The 21860-nt window shown below is 39.5% G+C and overlaps 1 pseudogene; it reads left to right on the forward strand.

Annotated features, from left to right (window-relative positions):
- Nucleotides 1–21860, forward strand: part of LOC112397764 (actin, cytoplasmic 2-like) — a 61528-nt pseudogene that overhangs the window by 445 nt on the left and 39223 nt on the right.

Below are 21860 nucleotides of genomic sequence, written 5' to 3' on the forward strand. Positions count from 1 at the left end.
AGTGTTCAATTTTTATCATGCAGTGGGTTGGTGTGAAACTGTGGAGGGGAATTCTAAAACAGATGAAGTTGTATTCCTTCTGTCTTCATTGTTTTTTTCTTTCTTTTTTCATCTTTATTGGGACTACAGGAAGGAAATGGAACTGTTTGCAGCTACCAGGAATGTTCTTCCAAGCCAGTGTTCCCCCACGTTTCCCTGATGCAATGATATTAGTAAAGGAAAAAAATTCATTTACTGGATGTGATACTTAATGCAGACCTGAGTCTGGAGTCCCACTGTCTGTCCTGAGTCAATGAAGAGGAAGACCAAATTGACAACATTGGAATGATGGGAAACCCAGGCCATTTGTCATCTGCAATTCAGATCGTATATTTGGAGATTTCTCCTGACATAGTTTATACTGAAAAAGTCTTGAAAGGTCTTCACAAGATAACGGTAAAATCTCACAGTGAGAGAAACTGATTCTTTCCTTTTTTTAAAAATATAACTTTTCAAAGAGAGTGTTAAGCATTCACCTGTTTTGATTTATGGGAATATAAAGACACTGTAAAAGAAGTTAGGTCAGGGTATAATTGGAAGTTTTCTTACTGCCTTGGGATACTTCCTACATTTAGTGACTCTGGCAGATATATATATTTTTTTTCCCGTGGAGTAAGTGGCTAGTGGGGTAACCATGTTGAAGGAGAGGTGTGGCAGACACATGTACAGGGTATTCTCTGCACCTTAAAAGTGTGTGATAAAGGATGGTGTGTCCTGAGTACTAAACAAATTACTAAAAATGACAAATTCCTCATGAGGAATTTGGATAGCTGTGTATTATAATAGTTAGGCTTGAATACTACTATTTTTCTGCATTATTAAAAATATATCAATTGGCATATTTAGTATATCCAATCTATACTTTTTTAACTCAGTGAAGAAAACTATAAGCCTTCTATTTCAAGAGGAATGAGAATAAAGCAGGTAAAATCAGTCTGTGGAATACTTTGATATAAACAGATTTACTTTAGGTGAAGAAACACATTTCTGTTTTCAGTGATATAAACCCAGGCAGTTTTGAACATTTGGTACTGATGCTTAAAAGATGACTAACTCTTTGGTAAACTCACTAAGTCCATCACTTAGTGTGCTTCTGGCTGTAAGTAACAGAATATGCCATTTAAAATGAATTAAACCGTGAGAAGAGTTCATATGTTCAAAAATGGGTTCAATTCCAGGATATATTAATCAGTGGCCAAGAGATGATCCTAATGACCCGGGTTCCTTCTATCTGTCCATTCTCCATCCTCAGTTTATTGGCATTTCCCCTCAGTTTGTTTCCTCATAGAAACAAGATGGTCTCTGTGGTCCTAGATGCCATGTTCTCACACAACCATGTAGAGAGACAGAAAAGAGGACATTTCTCCTTAAGTGTCTTTTTGTCAAGAAGGAAAACATTTTCCAGAAGCTCCTTAGCAAACTCCCCTTTAAGTTACACTGGCCAGGGTTGTATCACATGCCAAGGAATGGAATTACCAAGAACAGCTTAGACTAATGGAGACATTGTGCATCTTAAATTTCAACACAAAAATTTTCATCCTTGAACATTCCAGTATGCAAAATCCACATCTGATCCTAAGAGAATAACTTTAAAAGATAATTATTGTTTAACAATTAAAAGATGTCTTAAAACAGTAGAAAACGTTGTCTAGTAGCATGCACATGTAGTACTATTGCTGCATGAAACTGTAAGCTCCAGAAGAACAGGAACTTTCTCTTTTGTGATGTATCCCCAGCGTGTGGAACAATGTCTGACAAGTGTTAAAAGCTCAATCAACATCTGTTGAAGGAATCAATCCTTGCTCCATATCCATTCCAGAGCCCCACTGGGTTTCTCACTCGTGTCCTGATTCTCTCACCCATGAACTTCACTCCAACTCTGATCCACCATGGAGTCCCACCACAATCCACAACCAATATCTGAGCCTTGTCGTTCCTCACTCCATGGTGATACCCCACCCATTTCTCTACCCAGCTCCAGTGTAACCCCAATCCCGTCTCTGAGGCTTCTCTATTTATTTCCAAGAGTGGTTGACAGTATCTCTGGTGTCCATGAACATTTCTCCCATTACCGAGTCTAAGCTCGTACTGCTCCTTGCATGACAGGCCAACAATCGAGAGACGAGCTGTTGGGGCAAAGCATAATGACTTTATTCAGAAAGCCAGCTGACCGAGGAGATAGTGGGGTCCTGCCCCCAAAGAACCATCTTGCCTGAGTTAGAATTTAGCCTCCTTTTATACTAAAAGGAGAGGGAGTAAAGCCAAGCACTTCTTGGTTCCCATCAGCCTCTGGGAGGGCATGTGTTAATTTCTTCCTCCCTGCAGTCATTCACAGGTGGACCTGGTCAGGATGTTTCCTGTGAGCTTAACAAAGGTATTTTAGCTTAATGCTCATTACCCAGGAAGCAGGGTTCCCAGAGATGGGTCATGATGTATAATTTAAGCTTATAGGCAACATCACTTTAGTGATTAACTTGTAATAGAATACAAAATGTTCTTCCCTATTACACTCCCACATGTTAAACGCTGCCCCCTCGGTGGTATGTGACCTGTGAAGTCACGTGCAAGGGGTGCCTTGCTCTGGCCACAGAGGCTGGTACTTGGTCCCCTCCCCCTGAATTACCGATGCTTGCCCTGAGGGGGCTGCCCCCCAGCTCTCATATCTGCAAGCCCACACCCAGCCTGTCAAAGTGATGGATTCCCAGTGGTCCTCACAGCCTCAGGACCACACTGTGCTCTTTCCAGAAAAACCAAGAAGCCCCCCTTTCTCACTGTGGCACCGTTTCTCATATAACCGCCAAACAGGGAATGAGCCCTTGGAGCCAGGGTGGGGAGCAGACTGCACCATATCGACTCTGTTTCCACAGCTTCTCCTTTCTGCTACCCTTTGTATCAGAATTCACTACCATGCCACATTCTCCTTCCCTCATTTCCTAAGACACAACTGCATGAATTTCATATGGGCTCAGCTGGAACACCAGCAGCACATTTATAAGTCTTCCTTTTCTCCATCCCTAAAAAGAATATAAGGTGCTTACTACAAAAGCATAGAGGCCTATACCAGGTAGACAGCAGCAGAACCACCTGTAGAAAGAACTTGATCCCTTATTATTCGGACATCCCTTTCATTCCACAGTTCTGCGATTCATTTGTGAGTGACGTTCAAGTGACATCAAGGATGCCGTGGGTGCCCTATGTACATCCTCTCAGTATTTACCTCTACAAGCTCCCAAAGCTGCTTAGGCAAGCACTTTCAACTCTCTCCAAAGGGCTCTTCTGGTCCCTGGAGGATGGGTGGCCCAGTCACAGGGAAAATTGCAGTTAATATCCCTAGAGTCAACCCTCAGCAGACACATGAGGTGTTGGCAGATATACATCTGACCTCCCAGGCCCCTCCGTTGGGATAATACTGAGGTGTGCTCTACACTATCTCTCAGTGCTCTCCAGGAGCATGGAGTCTCTGTTGTCCACAGCGATTATCTCCTTGATAAGGCACACTTTATTGTCTTTTACCTCCTTTTTGTCTCACTTCCCCATTCCCTTACCAGAGTTTCCTGGGATCATGTTCCAAATGTTCTTCTTGCACTCAAATCCTCATGTCAGGGTCTGCTTCTGAGGGAACCAAATCAACACAGACACTAAAGAATATTAGGTCTATCAGGATTAATTTAAAAGATGCTCACTTTCCAATGTGCTTGGATTGGTAATGGTGTTGTATCCCTATTACAGACCGAATTCAAGGGAATTCAGGGAAGTATAATTCTCTATGTTAGTTTCCGTAAAGGACATGAGATATTTTGGAGACAAAAAAAACCAAGACAATGTGAACGTGAATATTTCCAAGAATACCTTGAGTTTTTAGTGACATTTTCTCCCTTGTTTATAAGACATATTCCTACAGTATAAATGTACAGGAGGTTTTCATTTTGACTCTCTTAGGTAGTGCTTCTGTTGTTGACAGTAACTCCAACTGCCTCTTGTTTGGTACTGAAGTTCATACAACAGACTATGAGCCAAAGTTAGTGATTAACTGTTTTGAAAGAATCTCCCAAAATACACTTGTTTGTAATATGCTTGCTTTTGTGTCTCAGGTGCAAAATAATTGGCATCTTACGCCCAATTTGCCTTTTGCAAGTGATATGTTATGTGCAGTGGGACTTAAGTGTCTTTGTAAGACTCATATTGGGAGCAGTGGTTCCAAGCATGGCCATAATCCCAGTCCACCTGGATTTTCCCATTTCCCATCTCTACTTTCATCCTATGAAAATGTCCAAGTTTCCTTCTGGAGTAGACTGATGCCACTTTAAACATAATTCACAATTATGTGTTATCTTCTCCCAGAGTAACATTCTCTGACAGTAACCTCAACTGTATTTTCTCTTTTACAGATATACAATGACATTCTTAAATAATTCCAAGTGGTTTGAATACGTTGACCTAACTGGTGCTTTCTCTTGATAGTACAAGTTGGAGACCAAAACAGCTTATTTTGATACACTCAGTTTGCTGTGCCTTTATTAAACTATATGTGTGTGTGTATATATATATATATATATATATATATAATTATTTTAAATTAGATAATATATACAACAGATGCACCAGTTGTATACTCCATCCTTGAGTGTTATCCTACTCCTGGCCTTGGGAATGCACTTCTGACTATGAGCTGAAGGGCTCACTGAGATCACCCTGTCTCAAATGCCCAAATCTTTGATGTGTGAAAAGTTCAGTGCCTGCCTTTGGGAGCTTCAATTGTTGTGCTTGTGTCAGGTGTGGAATTCTTACTTTCCCTGAATCTGTTCACTTTAGGGGTTTCTCTGGCTCTCCTTCTTGACCACTGCCATTAGGCAATTAATGGAAACAGCTTCTACCGAGACTCCCCATACCCCACCACAATCACAATTCCCTAGAACACTCCCTTTGTTGTGTATTGGCTGACTTTATTGAAGATTCAGGGCAATAGAGGGCATTTACATCACAGAAACCAATCACCTTACACTAGCACTTTAGAAATCCTTATACATAAATGTCATTTAGATAATCCTCTCCCCCAGGTATATCACTCTTCTCAGCTCCCTACAAGGTGCTCTGTAATCACTGTGTTGATCCGCTTTCCTGCCTCTCTTTCCCATTCTCATCAATTTCAGCAAATCAAGTTCAAATTTACTTCATTTGATTCCATCGAGAAATTCAGCAGAGCTTTTGTTCTCCTCTTCTTTTCTGAGGGTCTATCTTTTCATAACTAAATGACTTGCCAAGGGATTTTCCTGAACAGAGACAGTTCCCTCCCTAAGAGGAAGTTTGATACCAGCTCTAAAGATAATTGATTTTCCTTTTACCCTGCTATATTGTACTATTTCAAGAGCTTTGTATCTGGCCTTTCACATCCTGCCCCCCTCCAAACCAGTCTCTGTGTGTTTCTGAAATATACACTTGCTCTTGTCTCAGATCCTATATTGAAAACCTTCCCAATGTTTCCATCTCTCTGTTGTTCATTCAAAGCTTCCTTTGCGGGAGTGTCTGGGAGAGGGGAGCAGCAGCCACAACAGAAACTTGCCCCAGAACCGTCTCCCTAAAGAACAAAAGCCTTAATCTGAGGCACGGCAGCCATAAGTGGTACCTTAATGTACTGCTGGACTCTCATGGCAACTGAGGGAAGAGACGAGAAAAACCCCTCTACCTCTGGGGGAGGGGCATGTGTGCACCCTGGGCCCAGCAGCCAGCTGGGGGAGGCGCAGGGGACTTTGTAAATCTTCTCTTCTCCCCATCTCCCGCCAGACCGAGGGACACTGGGCCTGCCTGGAATTGAGGATTAATCAGAGCATCAGAAAATGCCCTCTATCCTCTACCTTTCAACACCAGGCTAAACCTGGGGGAGCTTCAAGGGTCATATTTTCTTTGAGGTCATCACAAAGGGCAGACCCGGATCCAAGAGGGAAGTGGACACTGAGAAAATAACCTCTGGCAGCCAGCCCCAGCCTGAAGAGAAGATATGAAGCCTGAGGTGGGATGAGAGTAACCACAGCAACAGCAAAACTCCTGAATAGGTCTCACAAACATCTGACACTAAAGGCCTCACAGAAGGAAAGCTGTGCTCATCTCCAAGTGTTGCAGGAAGGGGAACCCAAGGGGCTCTTGTCTAACACTTGGAAATGAATTGTCCGAGGAGGCACATGTGCTGACAAAGCAAGAGACTTTATTGGGAAGGTGCGCCCAGGCGGAGAGCAGGAGGGTAAGGGAACCCAGAACTGCTCTGCCACGTGGCTCACAGTCTCGGGTTTTATGGTGATGGGGTTAGTTTCCCGGTTGTCTCTGGCCAATCATTCTGACTCAGGGTCCTTCCTGGTGGCATGCACATCGCTCAGTCAAGATGGATTCCAGCAAAAAGGATTCTGGGAGGTTGGAAGGACATAGAAACTGGCGTCTCCTCTCTCCTTTTGGCCTTTCCCAAATTCTTCTGGTTGATGGTAACTTGTTAGTTCCACATTCCTTACCAGGACCTCAAGCAATTGTAAGAAAACTCAAGCAAGTGGTTACTATGGTCCCCGGCCAGGGAGGGTAGTTTTGGTCAGTGGATCCCCTAACACAGGCTCAAAGAATATTTACCTCAGTATTTACTATATTACACTAGATGAACAACTTTCAACAGAATTATGAGACACATACAAAGGCAAGTAAAGTCACTCCAAAGAGAGAAGTCAGTCATCAGAACCAGACTCAGATATAACATAGACACTGTGCTATTGGCAAAAAGACACACAGCAGACCAGGAAACTAAATAGGAAGCTCAGAGATAGACTCACATAAATATCGTCAACACATTTTTGCACAAATATGCAAAGGCAATTTAATGGAGAGAAGATGGTCTTTTCAACAAATGGTGAGGAACTAACTTGACGTCCGCAAGCAAAAATAAAATAAAGTAAAAGGAAGCTTGACATGGCTCCAACATTATATGAAAATAACTCAAAAATGGATCATTGACTTAAACGTAAGATATAAAACTATGAAACTGCTAGAAGAAAATGGGCATGACCTTGGGTTTGGCAGAGAGTTTTTTAGTGATGAAAGCAAAAGCACAATCTGAAAAAGAAAAAAATTTGATAAATTGAACTTTATCAAAATTATAAGTTTTACTCTGTGAAAGATGCTGATAATAAACTGAGCAGGACACGGGTCCTCGCAGGTACAAAGAGTCCCTGCTTTCTTATTTGCAGGATAAAGCCTTCAGCATCCTAGACCTTGCTGAACACCAAAGAGCAGATTCAAACTCTTACTAATCAGAGAAGTGAGGGAATGCAGAAACAGAGGAGGAGCAGCCAAGAGACAATAGTGCAGCCTTGGGGCAGGTCCTGTTTCCTCCTCAGGGGATGCACATAACACTATCTCTGAGTTCTGCAGAACCAAGGTCCCCATCCAGGTGGAGGATGGTAACTTCATGCTGAGCACAAGATTCCTGGAACACAGCCCTGTCACCTTACCACCCTCCAATCAGAAGAAAGTCACATACCTTGCAGCCCTCACCCCAAATTTTGTCTATAAAAACTTCTCCCTGAAAACTATTGGGGTGTTTAGGGGTTTTGAGCACAAGCCACCCATTCTCCTTGCTTGGCTCTGCAATACACCTTTCTCGGCTCCAAACTCCAATGTTTCAGTTTGTTTGACCTCAGTGTGTGTCAGGCACATGAACTTACTGCATTTGGTAACAGAGAATGGAAAGAAAGGCCAGAGAATAGGGTAAAACATTTGCAAAATACATATCTTACAAGACACTTACAACCAGAATATATAAAGAAATCTTAAAACTCAAAAATATAAAAACAAACAACCCACTTATAAAATGGGCCAAATCTGAACTAGCACTTTACCAAAGGGCATACATAGAGGGCAAATAAGCATATGATAATATGTTAAACATTGAAGTTCGTTTTTAGGGAAATGCACATTAAGATCACAATGGGATACCATTACATTAGAATAAATAAAACAAAACAACAATTTCAAATGCTGATAAGGATGCAGTGCAACGGGCCCTCTCGTTCTAGTGGAGTGCAAAATGGTGCAGCCACTTTGGAAAGCAGTTTGGCAGTTAATTATAAAGTTAAACATGCACCTGCCGAATGATTTACCAATCCTACTTTTAGGTGTTTAGTCAAGTGAACTGAAAACTTATGATCACACAAAAACATGTATGTGAACATTTATAAAAACTTGATACATAGTTGCTAAGAACTGGAAACAACCCAGATGTCCTTCAACAGAAGAATGGGTAAACAAGCTGTGTGTATCTATAAGGTGGAATACTACTTAGCAGTAAAAAGGAACCAACTATTGATTCATGAATGAACAGCGTGAATGAATTTTAAATGCATTTTCTTAAATGAAAGAAGCCAGATAATAATAGTCTATATGTTGTGTGATTCTACCTATATGACATTCTGGAAAAGGAAAAATTATGGAAATGGAAAGCAGACTGGTGGTGGGTGAGTGGGGAAGGGGTTGACTCAAAAGAGCAGCGGGAGGGAGTTTGCGGGGGGGTGTGATTTTCTGAAAGATATCATGATGGTAGATGTATGATTCTATGCATTCGTCAAAATTCATAGAAATGGACATCATGAAGAACAAGTTTTGCTTATGCGAATTGAATAAAATAACCAGGATGTCAGTGGAAGTCAAGAAGGAATACAGACTGTGATAAATACATACATGATATAATTACTAAAAGTGACAAGAAAAGAAAGGAGTTGACCTGTGTAACTTTGGAAAACAATATTTTAACTAGATGGGGTAAACCTGAAGACCCAAACTGTACATGAACTCTTTACTCTAGTTGATAAATTTGTTTCTCACAGGGGTATGGATTAGCAATTTTGAAACTAGGATTGAACAAATAAATACATATATTGTAGAAAACAAATGCCAGATTTCTCGTTGCCAGAAAGAAGTTTACAAATAATCAGTGGGAAGGTTAGAATGAACCCTATGGTTCTAGGTGAGATTCAGGGACATCAGTATGAACTCATGCTTATTTTAATATATATACAGTTAGATATTTATAGTTAGATATGAAAATAAATTTGGATGCATATATGTATGTATGTGTATTCATTGGTTAGTATACATACATATATTCCCTGAGAAGGCCTCTTAGCAGTGACACCCTATTTAACACCCAGAACTTGGTTTCTAAAAAGCATTCTCCAATAGAAGGAATCAGGTCTCCTTGAAGAAAAGGTTGAGGGCAGGGAAAAGTATAAGATGAGACCAGAGCATCTTGTTTCAAAAAGTAAGAAAATGAGAAAAGGAAAGTCAAAAGGAACAGCAACTTAAAAAATTTCCCAATGACCAAAGCTATAATAATTTGAGCAAAAAAATAATATAGTATTGGATTATAGCCCAAAAGATAAAATACACACTGATGAATCCATGCTTGTGTAAATAAATAAGATAGGTCACTTCTTCCTTTCAGAGAAATTCCAATGAATAAATATAGACAGAATGAGGGACATAGAAAATTATCACTAGAACATTATAGCGAAAGTTGCTGCAGGCAAGCTATAATGATGAATGCTAAAAATTAGTGGGTAAAAGTTTAAGAAGAAACATTAGCATCACCACAAATGATTTCTCCTCAAAATATGTATTAATTACTGTGCTGGTTTTATTTATATGTTCATGAATTCTTTGATACATTGCCCTCCGCAAGTCAGAGATTATGTCTTCTCCCCTTGGGTGAGGGCTGGCACTAGCTACTACATCACCAGTAACAAAGCATATTGATATCAGGTGCCTTCTGATTTGATGAGCTGAGGACGCACCCCACATCTGTTGTATTCTTCCCCAAATTTCATCATCCCCGTCAATCATGAGCAAACACCAGACAGACCCAAATCTAGGGACAATCTACAAATTATCTGACCTTTATTTTTCAAAAGGTCAAGGTCATGAAAGACAATGATAAACTGAGGGGATGTCGGTTAGATTAGAGGAGATGAAGGAGACAGAGAATCTAGTACAATATGGATCCTGGATTGGACCTTGGAATGGAAAAAAAGACATTAGTGGAAAACTGGTGAAATCAGAATAAAGTCTGTAATGTAGTTAATGGTATTGTACCAGTGTTAATTTCTTTAGATCACTGTATCATGATTATGTAAATGCTAATGTTAGGGGAAGCTGGGTGAAAGATATATAGGGCAACTCTATACTATCTTTGCAAATCTTCTGCAAATGTAAAATTGTTTCAAAATAATGGGTTTTTTTTTAAGGAATATAACATTTTTTGAAGTTTTGTACCTTTGGTATCATCTAATTGTCAGCTCTTTGCATCTTGGTCCTCAGAATAATCTTCAAAATGCCTACAACAGGCCATTTTCCTTTTCTCCGGGAATATTGATCCTGCCTTTTGAATGATCTTAGCAGTAACAGTAATAGTAACAATAGTCGTTTACATTTATTGAGTGCTTGCTATATACCAGGCACTCTGCCAAATACTTTACATAGACATCCACTCATTTCATACTCACCCCAGTCCTAAAAGAACGTTCTATCCAATGTGATAGAAGTGGAAACTGAGGCAGAGAAGTTATGCCCAAGGCTATATGATCAGTAGAGGTAGAGCAAACTGGATTCAAATCACTCAAGATGCCAGACTCCACAACCAAAGCTAAGTGTGATAATAATTTGAGTAATTAATATGTGCTTAGCATCAAGTAATTTGTTGAGTGCTGTTTTGTTGAACTGCCCATAAGGTAGTCATTTTTATTGTCTTGTTTTAAAGATGAGGATGCTGAACCCTGGAAACTAAGCACCTTGCTAGGCTCCAGATCCAGGGAGCCTGAGACGTCCCTCTTCATTCCAAGTCTGCTTCATTATCTTTCCAAAGATGTGTCTTTTCTTCCCTTGACTGCCTAACTCAGGGGCTACACCATACACATTTTTTAAAATGCTAAAACTGTGTTCTGATGTTCACCCTGATTTCAAATTGCTTTAAAATCAAAGTGATTTAAAATTGTTCCTTGTAAGTGGCGTGAGGCCCAGTATGCAGTGGTGGGAACACCACTGGGTCCTCGGATGTCACAGTAAGTGTCTCACATCATGACACCATCTGAAAACTTCCTACCTACCAGTCTGTGTTGCAGGCAGTTTTTATCAAAATAGACAGTTAACACTCTTTATGTCACAGAGCCTTCCATTCAAAAACCAAATAACAAAGTCTTCCAGCAGAGGAATTTTCTCCCTACTTCCACACCTGAAGTGAGCCCTAAGGTAAAAGCACCATCAAATGCTCTCTCAGAAAAAATAAATTAACAAAGACGCCACAAGCAAGACAGAATAGCAGGAGGACACATTAAAATGACTTTTTAGCATTACACAGCAGAGGAATTCCTGAGGCAGTAGGGTGATATCAGATTGCCTCTGTTCCGTATTACCTTTCAAGTTTATGGCCTTCCAAAGTTGAATCTTGAACTGAACGTCAGGGGGCCATTTTGTACAGGAAATGGATGTTAAACTCACACTAAGGCTGTCCTTGATCTAGCTAAACACACATGGAGTCCCTCATCTTCATCTCCATAGAGGTGACTTCCCAGTGCCAAGTGTAGGAAAACAATGGTACCATGTAACTCGGCAACCAGGCACCAGGAGGACACTGAAGGATGATGAAACCAGACCGGAAGGCAAAGCATCATAGGTATGGGAAACAGAATGTACTGGAAAGTAAAACAATTAGCTATTGTTCACAGCTAGAGCTAGATGAGAGCCTTTTCATTCCAATTTCTTATTTAACACCTTTCACTTATGAGCAGATCGAAGGGGATTGTTTAGATGGGGGCAAACACATATAGCAGCAATCTCTGTTTAGTCATTTAACAAATATTTACTAAACATTCACCATGTACTAGGCATCTTGCCAAATGCAGGAGTAGAAAAGGATTATAAGACACAGTCTCTGAATTTGAGGAACTCATAGTCTAGTGAGGAAGATGGACTTGTAACCAAGTAATTGCAACCTAGTATGATATGTCCTGATAGGACACCTTTAGATGGGCATCAGCTTATCAGAAGAACCCAAAGATGGTGGGATTTCCTCTGTTTTAGGAGGGCCCAGGAGTTTTTATAACGTTTTTTCTCCCCATGGGAATAAAACAGTAGTGTTCAGCAAAACTTGGTAGGATAGACTTATGTACACCTGCAAGGTTGATGCCATCATTGTCAGACATAAACTTAATTTGAAGTTTAATTAATCAGTTCTCATGCACCATTAGCTTCCTAGACAGGAAAAGCCCTCCTGACCTACTCCTACCCCATTTTTCTGGGTTTACCCCCAAATGGCTCCGTAATGTTTCCACTTACACCAAAATGCCCATATTCCTCAAATGTACTTTATTGTGCACCATCTCTGTGCTTTTGTATGTACTAGTTCTTCTACCTGGATTGTCTTCACAAATGCGTAACAAAATCCAATCCATTCTCTTAAGGGTCCATCCGATATTGCCTCTTCTATCTGGAAGTAAACTCTTCCTCTTTGAACATCTAGAGTGCAATCTTATTTCTATTTTACTAATCACACATTTCCTTATGTTGCAGTTATTTCTGCCTCTAACTTATTCACGATTTCAGATGAGGTTCCATGTGACTTTTTTTGGAGCTAGCACAGTAGCTGAGACATTGAATGGATTCAGCACAGTTGGCAAATAAATGTACTTGTGGAAAGAGATGATAATTTGCTAGAAAACTTGGACTTGACCAACCATGAGCAAGTCAAAAATGCTCTACAAAGAGGCAAGATACATTCCAGAATTACCCAGCAAAGAAAGGAGAGTGAAGATGTTAGTGGCTTTCTCAAATGCTTGAAGGGACCCAGTCATGGCCGGCTTCCTAGGTGTGCAACCCGTAAATCAGATAGTGCTCCATGCGTGTTTCAATGAGTTCCGATCACCATCTTGAAATTTTTAATAATTTTCTAACAGGAGGCCCTGCATCTTCATTTTTCTCTGGGTTCTGCAGATTATGTAGCTGGTCTTGGATCCAGTTTAAGAAGCAGTTTCAAGATTCAGAAGTGTTACTGGGAACCAGTATATACCAGCCCTTGTTCATAACCTGGAGATTAACAATTGGAAAAGCCAAGATGGTCTGCATTATGTTTCTGCAGAGGTCACAAGGATGCTATTTCCTTTCTGTCCTGGGTCTTTTTTCACCGCCCCCCCCCCCACCAGGAAGGGCTATGTCTCTTGTCAGCTGGGGGTAGATGGATGTAAGGTGGTATATTAGTTTGTTAGGGCTGCTATAACAAAGTACAGGCATACCTCATTTCATTGTGCTTCACTTTATGGCTCTTTGCAGATATTTCATTTCTTTTAATTGAAAGTTTGTGGCAACTCTACACTGAGCAAGTCTATTGGTGTCATTTTTCCAACGGCGTTTTATCACTTTGTGTCTCTGTGTCAGTGTCTCATAATATTTCAAACTTTTTCATTATTATTATATTTGTGATGATGATCTGTGACCAGTGAATCTTTGATGTTACTATTGCAAAAAGATTACAACTCACTGAAGGGTCAGATGAGGGTTAGCATTTTTATCAATAAAATGTTTTTTAATTAAGGTATGTAAATTTTTTTAGATATAATGCTATTGAAAACTTAATAGACTACAGTATAGTGTAAACATAACTTTTATATGTGCTGGGAAACCAAAGAAAAATATTGTGTGACACTCTCTATTGCAGTGGTCTGGAACTGAACTGCAATATCTCTGAGGTATGCCTGTACCACACACTGGATGGCTTACACAGAAATTTATTTTTTCATAGTTCTGGAGGCTGAAAGTCCAAGTTTAAGGCAGGGTTGGTTCCTTCTGAGGGCTGTGAGAGAGAATTTGTTCCATATCTTTCTCCTACATTCTAATAGCCTTGGACATTCCTTGGCCTGTAGATGTTGTTCTCCATGTTTCTTCACATCTGTATGTGTGTCTGTCTGTGTCCAACTTTCCCCTTTTTATAAGGACACCAGTCATATTGGATTAGGGCCCACTAGACCTCACTTTAACTTAATTACCTCTGTAAATACCCAATTTCCAAATTAGGTCATTCTGAAACACTGGGGGTTGGACTTATATCTTTTTTTTTTAGGGGGGGGTGGGGACAATTCAACCCATAATAGATGGATCTCTGTCAGACAGAATTGTTATTATTTGTATATTAAATTATCTTTTGAGTAAGATTGGATAGGATTGAATTAAATCTCTCATTTTTTGGTGGTATTCTAAAGGAACTATGACTTCTGTACTCCTTTCCCTTAGAATTTTACTATTTAGAGGAAGCTAAAATCATTCTTCTCTCAGCATGTACAAGGTGTCATTAGGATAGTAAGAGGTGACTTAGACCTCAACTTGACCCCTGGCTCTTATGGTTTAGCCACATAACAGGTACAGCCTTCTAGACCTGCAAGGGACCCTAAAGGTAACACAATAACTTTGTTCTACTAACGAAGAAATCCAAGTCCAAGAGGTTAAAATAATTTGCTTCAGAGCACTCAGCTAATTAAGGGTAGAAGTAGAATCAAAGCCATGTCATTTAACTCTGAATATGGGAGTTTTTTAGTCTATCACTGTGCTCATATATACCAATAAATATCCTAAAATCTTTAAGTCAAAGAGTTCTCAGATACACACCACTTGTATTCCCTCACTAATGCTTGCAACAAAGATTGTAAATGCTTAAATGCTCACAGGAGCCAGAGAGATCATAGAAATAAATCAACCAGGTTGGGTGTTGTTTCCAGGGAGTTGTGAAAAACTGAAGAACAGGGGCCCTTTCTACAGAAGTGGAAGGGGGGAGCAAACTGTTCTCAGCCCAGCTGCTTACTGCCCTGCGGAACCACGTGCTAACTTTTCCAGATCTTCTGCTATTTAAAGGAGGTCTAATCTGGATTTTACGTAGAATTTTCTAACTTTTAAGGGTGGGAAAAAATATATAAAATGTTAAGAAGCATTGCGTGAGCCAAATAAAAGTTTTCAGAGGGCCGGGCCAGTTGTAAGCCTCTGTTTCATATCTTTTACTCCCTTCTTATTCATCTAATAATCCCTTTACTCCTTGGATATTGCTAGGTTTAAGAGCTCAAAGGCATCCTCAGAAACAAATGGAATCACCTTTGACAATACATATTGAAGGCTTTCTGTTGGATTTCCTTAAGCTTTCTTTTAAGGCTTTTCATACCCTGAGTACCTATGTCATTGTAAACAGTAGCTAAGTTTGTATAGTTAGTAGCCATTGGGAGTAAATGATTTGCCTTTTTTTTGGCTGCGAAGCCTTTGGGATCTTAGTTCCCCGGCTGGCTATTGAACCCAAGCCCTCTGCAGTGAAAGCACGGAGTCCTAACCACAGTACCGCCAGGGAATTCCCTGTCATCTTCATGTTTGAATTTCCCAAAACATCAGAAAGGTTTTGTGAGAAGGACATACATTTCTCAGTTTGGGTGACGGTTCAAAAATTCAACTTCAGAGGGAGGGACAAATTTGCAATTTGGAATTAAAAGACACACTATATAAAATAGATAAACAACAAAAACCTACTGTATAGCACAGGGAACTATATTCAATACCTTATAATAAACTATAATGGAAAAGAATCTGAAAAATAATAGATATATAGGTGTATGTATAACTGAATCACTTTGCTGTACACCTAAAACATTGTATATCAACTACACTTCAATTAAAAAAAAAAAATTCAACTTCCTGGAGGTGAACTTCTGGTTCAAATGTTTTCAGGCAGAGAGCCTGTCTAATGCTTGCTGTGATAGTATCTGTACAGATGGTTTATCATAAAATAGTGACAACACCAAGCTCAAACTTCATGTACGTATCTTCCTCTTAATCCTCCAGGGCAAGGTGAAATTTTTGTTTTCTAATCTCACATTTTAGTGCCGGAGACTGATTATTCCGTTAAAGAGCAAGTCACTCACTCACTCACCCCTGCACAAAAGCCTGCCAGTTTTATGTCATTCAATGACCCCTTGCTTCCCCTGGAATTTCTACCTTGGTTTGTCTGTTAGTGCTCTTCAGATGGCATGACGGGTGTTTTTCAATATGGAAAGAACGGCTTTCCACCTTTGAAGCATTTCATCTAAGGTGGCGTTCTTTAGATGACTTAACACGGATTCTTTCCCTTTCTTTTTCCCTCTTAGGCACGTAGGCACTCTGGTGGCATTTTTCATTCTTCACACTGCAAAAGTTGTGTGGAAGACAATAAGCTTGTTTCTAATTTGGCATTTCCAAAAGCTTGGCAAAATAGAAATGTCTATTCAAAAGTTGAAAAAGAGCATATAAATAGCACTAACTGAAATTTGTGATTAAACAATTAACAGAAAAGAACCTTATGAAGTCATTAAAAAGTATAAAGAGGGAGGCACTTCCGGCTTGATCATTACAGGGTTTGAACTGTTATTGTTTAACACTGACTGAGCACCAGCCACGTGGGAGCCAGCCTGTGAACAGTGGAGTCAGAAATAGTCCTTTCCCAGTGGTATTCTCATTGGCGTTTCTTCCCAGCAAGAAAAGTTTTAGGGAGCGCACTATAGAGATACAGAAATAAGGAAAGAGGCTGTAGATAACATGATTATTGGGGACCAAGGTAAAGAGAACATTGGCTTTGGAGCAAAACAAACAGACAAAACTGAGTTTGAATTTGTCTTCCCTCTTTTTATCTCTGGGACCTTGGGCAAATCATTTCATTTCTCTGAGCCTCAGTTTCTTCACCTATAAAATGGCAGTACTATTATATCTCTTAAAGTCTTCATGTGACTGGATGATGATTCAGGTAAAGTCAAAGAACATCCTAAACACTCAGGAAAAGGTCGCCATCTTATTATGATTATTGCTGCTAACTGTCTTCATTCATAACCATCTCATTGTTTCATAACATTGATTAATTTGTAGGATATTTAAATGTCACAAAGAATTTGAGAAAGAGGAATTTAAAGGGATCAGGGAAAAGTATACCAGTCAGTTAGCATTATGTTATTTCATTTGACTTTAAGCCAAGCAAATGTTCAGCTGCCATTTAAAAATGTACCACCTGCCTTTCCCTTCTCTTTTATATATTCTTTAAAGTAGCACGGTGGAAGATATCCAGCTAGACTCAGAATGTGCCTTTTAATTTTCAATTTTGGGCATCCGGATTCTAGTAGGAATCCTACTTTTGGACCTGTAAACAATGAAGGAATTTGAAGCCTTGCACCCTCCATGTTTACAGGGAACACTTGCTCTAGACAAATGCCGTTGTAATATGTTTTGCTTAGGATTTATCTCTGCTCATATAAAGTGATATTATTTTCCCCTATGAATAGTAACAGATGCAGGGAGAAGATTACATAAGAATGGCTTAGTAGAGATAAGGACATTTTCACTTGTAAGAGATGAAACATGTTAGGGGAAAGCAGAGAGCAAAAGCTCTCTTCCACAGTAGGGAATATATTTGATGACCTAATGCAAATATTATACACTTTGGAAAGTGCTTGATATTACAAGTATCATTTTGTACTGTGTGCTCCACTCAGCATATTTGCTATTTTATTTTAATACACATGATTAGCACTAGAAGTGGAGAGTGTTACGGATAAGAAGTTATACAAACATGGAGGATGTAGCTGCAGTGATCAGGACAAAGCCAAGGGGGCAGGCAGGCCAGGTACCCCACTGAGGGGCTGACCTGCCCCATTCTGGTCAAAGGAATACAGCATGTGGTACAGTGGAGTTCAAACAGGCAAGAACATTCAATGTGGCCACTTCTTACAAATAAATAGAATTTTTAAAAAGAATTAAAAATGTCCAGTACAGTGTTTGGAACATAGTAGACACTTAATGGATGGAAAACTATTTTTTTTTTTTAGCCTCTTTTCTTTCAGAAAGTGTAATGTTATTGCTGGCGAGTGGAATATTAGTGACTATTCATTGAGCACCTATTATGCAGCATGAATCTTCTAATGAAAATCCTTTTTGCTTCTGTCATAGCACTTAAATTTTTTCTTCCTCGGAACTCACCTTCCTTCGATTCCTGTGATAGGCTTCTCTGACTCCTAGGGTCAAAAGTCTAGCTGGGGCAGGTCAAATTATCTAAATAAAAACAAACTTTTTGGGGGGCGGGGAGGCATGCGCACTGCTCAGCTTGTGGGATGTTAGTTCCACAACCAGGGATTAAACCTGTGCCCTCGGCAGTGAAAGTGTGGAGTCCTAACCACTGGCCCACCAGGGAACTCCATACAAGGACTTACTGTATAGCACAGGCAGCTCTGCTCAATATTCTGTAACAACACAAATGGGAAAAGAATTTGGAAAATAATAGATACATATATATGTATAACTGAAGCACTTGGCTGGACACCTGAAAGTAACAAAAGATTGTTAATCAACTGTAGTCCAATATAAAATCAAAAGTTAAAAAAACAAGCCAACAAACAAAACAACAACTAAACCAAATAGAAGAGACAAGACCCTACCTCAGAACTCAGTCTTAGTAACGTGACAGACACTGAAGGACTTCAGAGTTGAAAATTTTCCACCATGGCCTTTGCATGTTCTCTCCCCCGACAGCTGCTCCTTTTCCACTCCCTTTTGGGCACAACTTTGATTTCTAACTGTTCTTGATCCTTGATAAAACTTAGATTGACCAACAATGGGGTGTGGCCCAGGGAATCTGAATTTTTAACAAGCTTCCAGGTGGTGCACAGGTTGCTGGTTCATAGACCACATTGTGAAGAGAAGAAACCAGGAGACACTCTAATTAGGGTGTCTATTCTAGTCATGGGCTCTTTTATTTATTTATTTTTCTACATCTTCATTGGAGTATAATTGCTTTACAATGGTGCATTAGTTTCTGCTTTATAAAAAGTGAATCAGTTATACACATACATATGTTCCCATATCTCTTCCCTCTTGCATCTCCCTCCCTCCCACCCTTCCTATCTCACCCCTCTAGGAGGTCACAAAGCACCTAGCTGATATCCCTGTGCTATGCAGCTGCTTCCCACCAGCTATCTACCTTATGTTTGGTAGTGTATATATGCCCATGCCACTCTCTTGTTTTGTCACAGCTTACCCTTCCCCCTCCCCATATCCTCAAGTCCATTCTCTAGTAGGTCTGTGTCTTTATTCCTGTCTTACCCCTAGGTTCTTCATGACATTATTTTTCCTTAAATTCCATATATATGTGTTAGCATACGGTATTTGTCTTTCTCTTTCTGACTTACTTCACTCTGTATAACAGACTCTAGGTCCATCCACCTCATTACAAATAGCTCAATTTTGTTTCTTTTTATGGCTGAGTAATATTCCATTGTATATATATGCCACATCTTCTTTATCCATTCATATGATGATGGACACTTAGGTTGTTTCCATCTCCATGCTATTGTAAATAGAGCTGCAATGAACATTTTGGTACATCACTCTTTTTGAATTATGGTTTTCTACTGGGCATGGGTACATGCCCAGTAGTGGGGTTGCTGGGTCATATGGTAGTACTATTTGTAGTTTTTAAATGGGACATAACAACATACATATGGGAACATATGTATGTGTATTTTTGCATGTACCGGTCCAGTTTTCCCAGCACCACTTATTGAAGAGGCTGTCCTTTCTCCACTGTACATTCCTGCCTCCTTTATCAAAGATAGGGTGACCATATGTGCGTGGGTTTATCTCTGGGCTTTCTAACCTGTTCCATTGATCTTTCTGTTTTGTGCCAGTACCATACTGTCTTGATTACTGTAGCTTTGTAGTATAGTCTGAAGTCAGGGAGCCTGATTCCTCCAGCTCCTTTTTTCGATCTCAAGATTTCTTTTGCTATTCGGGGACTTTTGTGTTTCCATACAAATTGTGAAATTTTTTGTTCTAGTTCTGTGAAAAATGCCAGTGGTAGTTTGATAGGGATTGCATTGAATCTGTAGATTGCTTTGGGTAGTAGAGTCATTTTCACAATGTTGATTCTTCCAATCCAAGAACATGGTGTATCTCTCCATCTATTTGTATCATCTTTAATTTCTTTCATCAGTGTCTTATAATTTTCTGCATACAGGTCTTTTGTCTCCTTAGGTAGGTTTATTCCTAGATATTTTATTCTTTTTGTTGCAATGGTAAATGGGAGTGTTTTCTTGATTTCACTTTCAGATTTTTCATCATTAGTGTATAGGAATGCCAGAGATTTCTGTGCATTAATTTTGTATCCTGCTACTTTACCAAATTCATTGATTAGCTCTAGTAGTTTTCTGGTAGCATCTTTAGGATTCTCTATGTATAGTATCATGTCATCTGCAAACAGTGACAGCTTTACTTCTTCTTTTCCGATTTGGATTCCTTTTATTTCCTTTTCTTCTCTGATTGCTGTGGCTAAAACTTCCAAAACTATGTTGAATAAGAGTGGTGAGAGTGGGCAACCTTGTCTTGTTCCTGATCTTAGTGGAAATGCTTTCAGTTTTTCACCATTGAGGACGATGTTGGCTGTGGGTTTGTCATATATGGCCTTTATTATGTTGAGGAAAGTTCCCTCTATGCCTACTTTATGGACGGTTTTTATCATAAATGGGTGTTGAATTTTGTCGAAAGCTTTCTCTTCATCTATTGAGATGATCATATGGTTTTTCTCCTTCATTTTGTTAATATGGTGTATCACGTTGATTGAATTGCGTATATTGAAGAATCCTTGCATTCCTGGGATAAACCCCACTTGATCATGGTGCATGATCCTTTTAATGTGCTGTTGGATTCTGTTTGCTAGTATTTTGTTGAGGATTTTTGCATCTATGTTCATCAGTGATATTGGCCTGTAGTTTTCTTTCTTTGTGACATCCTGTCTAGTTTTGGCATCAGGGTGATGGTGGCCTCGTAAAACAAGTTTGGGAGTGTTCCTCCCTCTGCTATACTTTAGAAGAGTTTGAGAAGGATAGGTGTTAGCTCTTCTCTAAATGTTTGATAACGATATGTATCTTCTTATTCCCAGTTTCTTCATTGTTTTGGGTTCATTATTGTAGGTTTTTTCCTTCTCTTGTGTTTCTTGCCTAGAGAAGTCCCTTTAGCATTTGTTGTAAAGCTGGTTTGGTGGTGCCGAACTCTCTCAGTTTTTGTTTGTCTGTAAAGGTTTTAATTTCTCCATCAAATCTGAAAGAGATCCTTGCTGGTTAGAGTAATCTTTGTTGCAGGTTTTTCTCCTTCATCACTTTAAATATGTCCTGCCAGTCCCCTCTGACTTGCAGAGCTTCTGCTGAAAGATGTGCTGTTAACCTTATGAGGATTCCCTTGTGTGTTATTTGTTGTTTTTCCCTTGCTGCTTTTAATATGTTTTCTTTGTATTTAATTTTTGACAGTTTGACTAATATGTGTCTTGGTGTATTTCTCCTTAGATTTATCCTGTATGGGACTCTCTGTGCTTCCTGGACTTGATTAACTATTTCCTTTCCCATATTAGGGAAGTTTTCAACTATAATCTCTTCAAATATTTTCTCAGTCCGTTTCTTTTTCTCTTCTTCTGGAACCCCTATAATTCGAATGTCGGTGTGTTTCATGTTGTCCCAGAGGTCTCTGAGACTGTCCTCAGTTCTTTTCATTCTTTTTTCTTTATTCTGCTCTGCAGTAGTTATTTCCACTATTTTACCTTCTGGGTCACTTATCTGTTCTTCCACCTCAGTTATTCTGCTATTGATCCCATCTAGAGTATTTTTAATTTCATTTATTGTGTTGTTTGTCATTGCTTGTTTCATCTTTAGTTCTTCTAGGTCCTTGTTAAATGTTTCTTGCATTTTGTCTATTCTATTTCCAAGATTTTG

The sequence above is a fragment of the Neophocaena asiaeorientalis genome, unplaced genomic scaffold (assembly GCF_003031525.2).
Source record: "Neophocaena asiaeorientalis asiaeorientalis breed wild unplaced genomic scaffold, Neophocaena_asiaeorientalis_V1.1 scaffold154, whole genome shotgun sequence".
Classification (NCBI taxonomy): domain Eukaryota; kingdom Metazoa; phylum Chordata; class Mammalia; order Artiodactyla; family Phocoenidae; genus Neophocaena; species Neophocaena asiaeorientalis.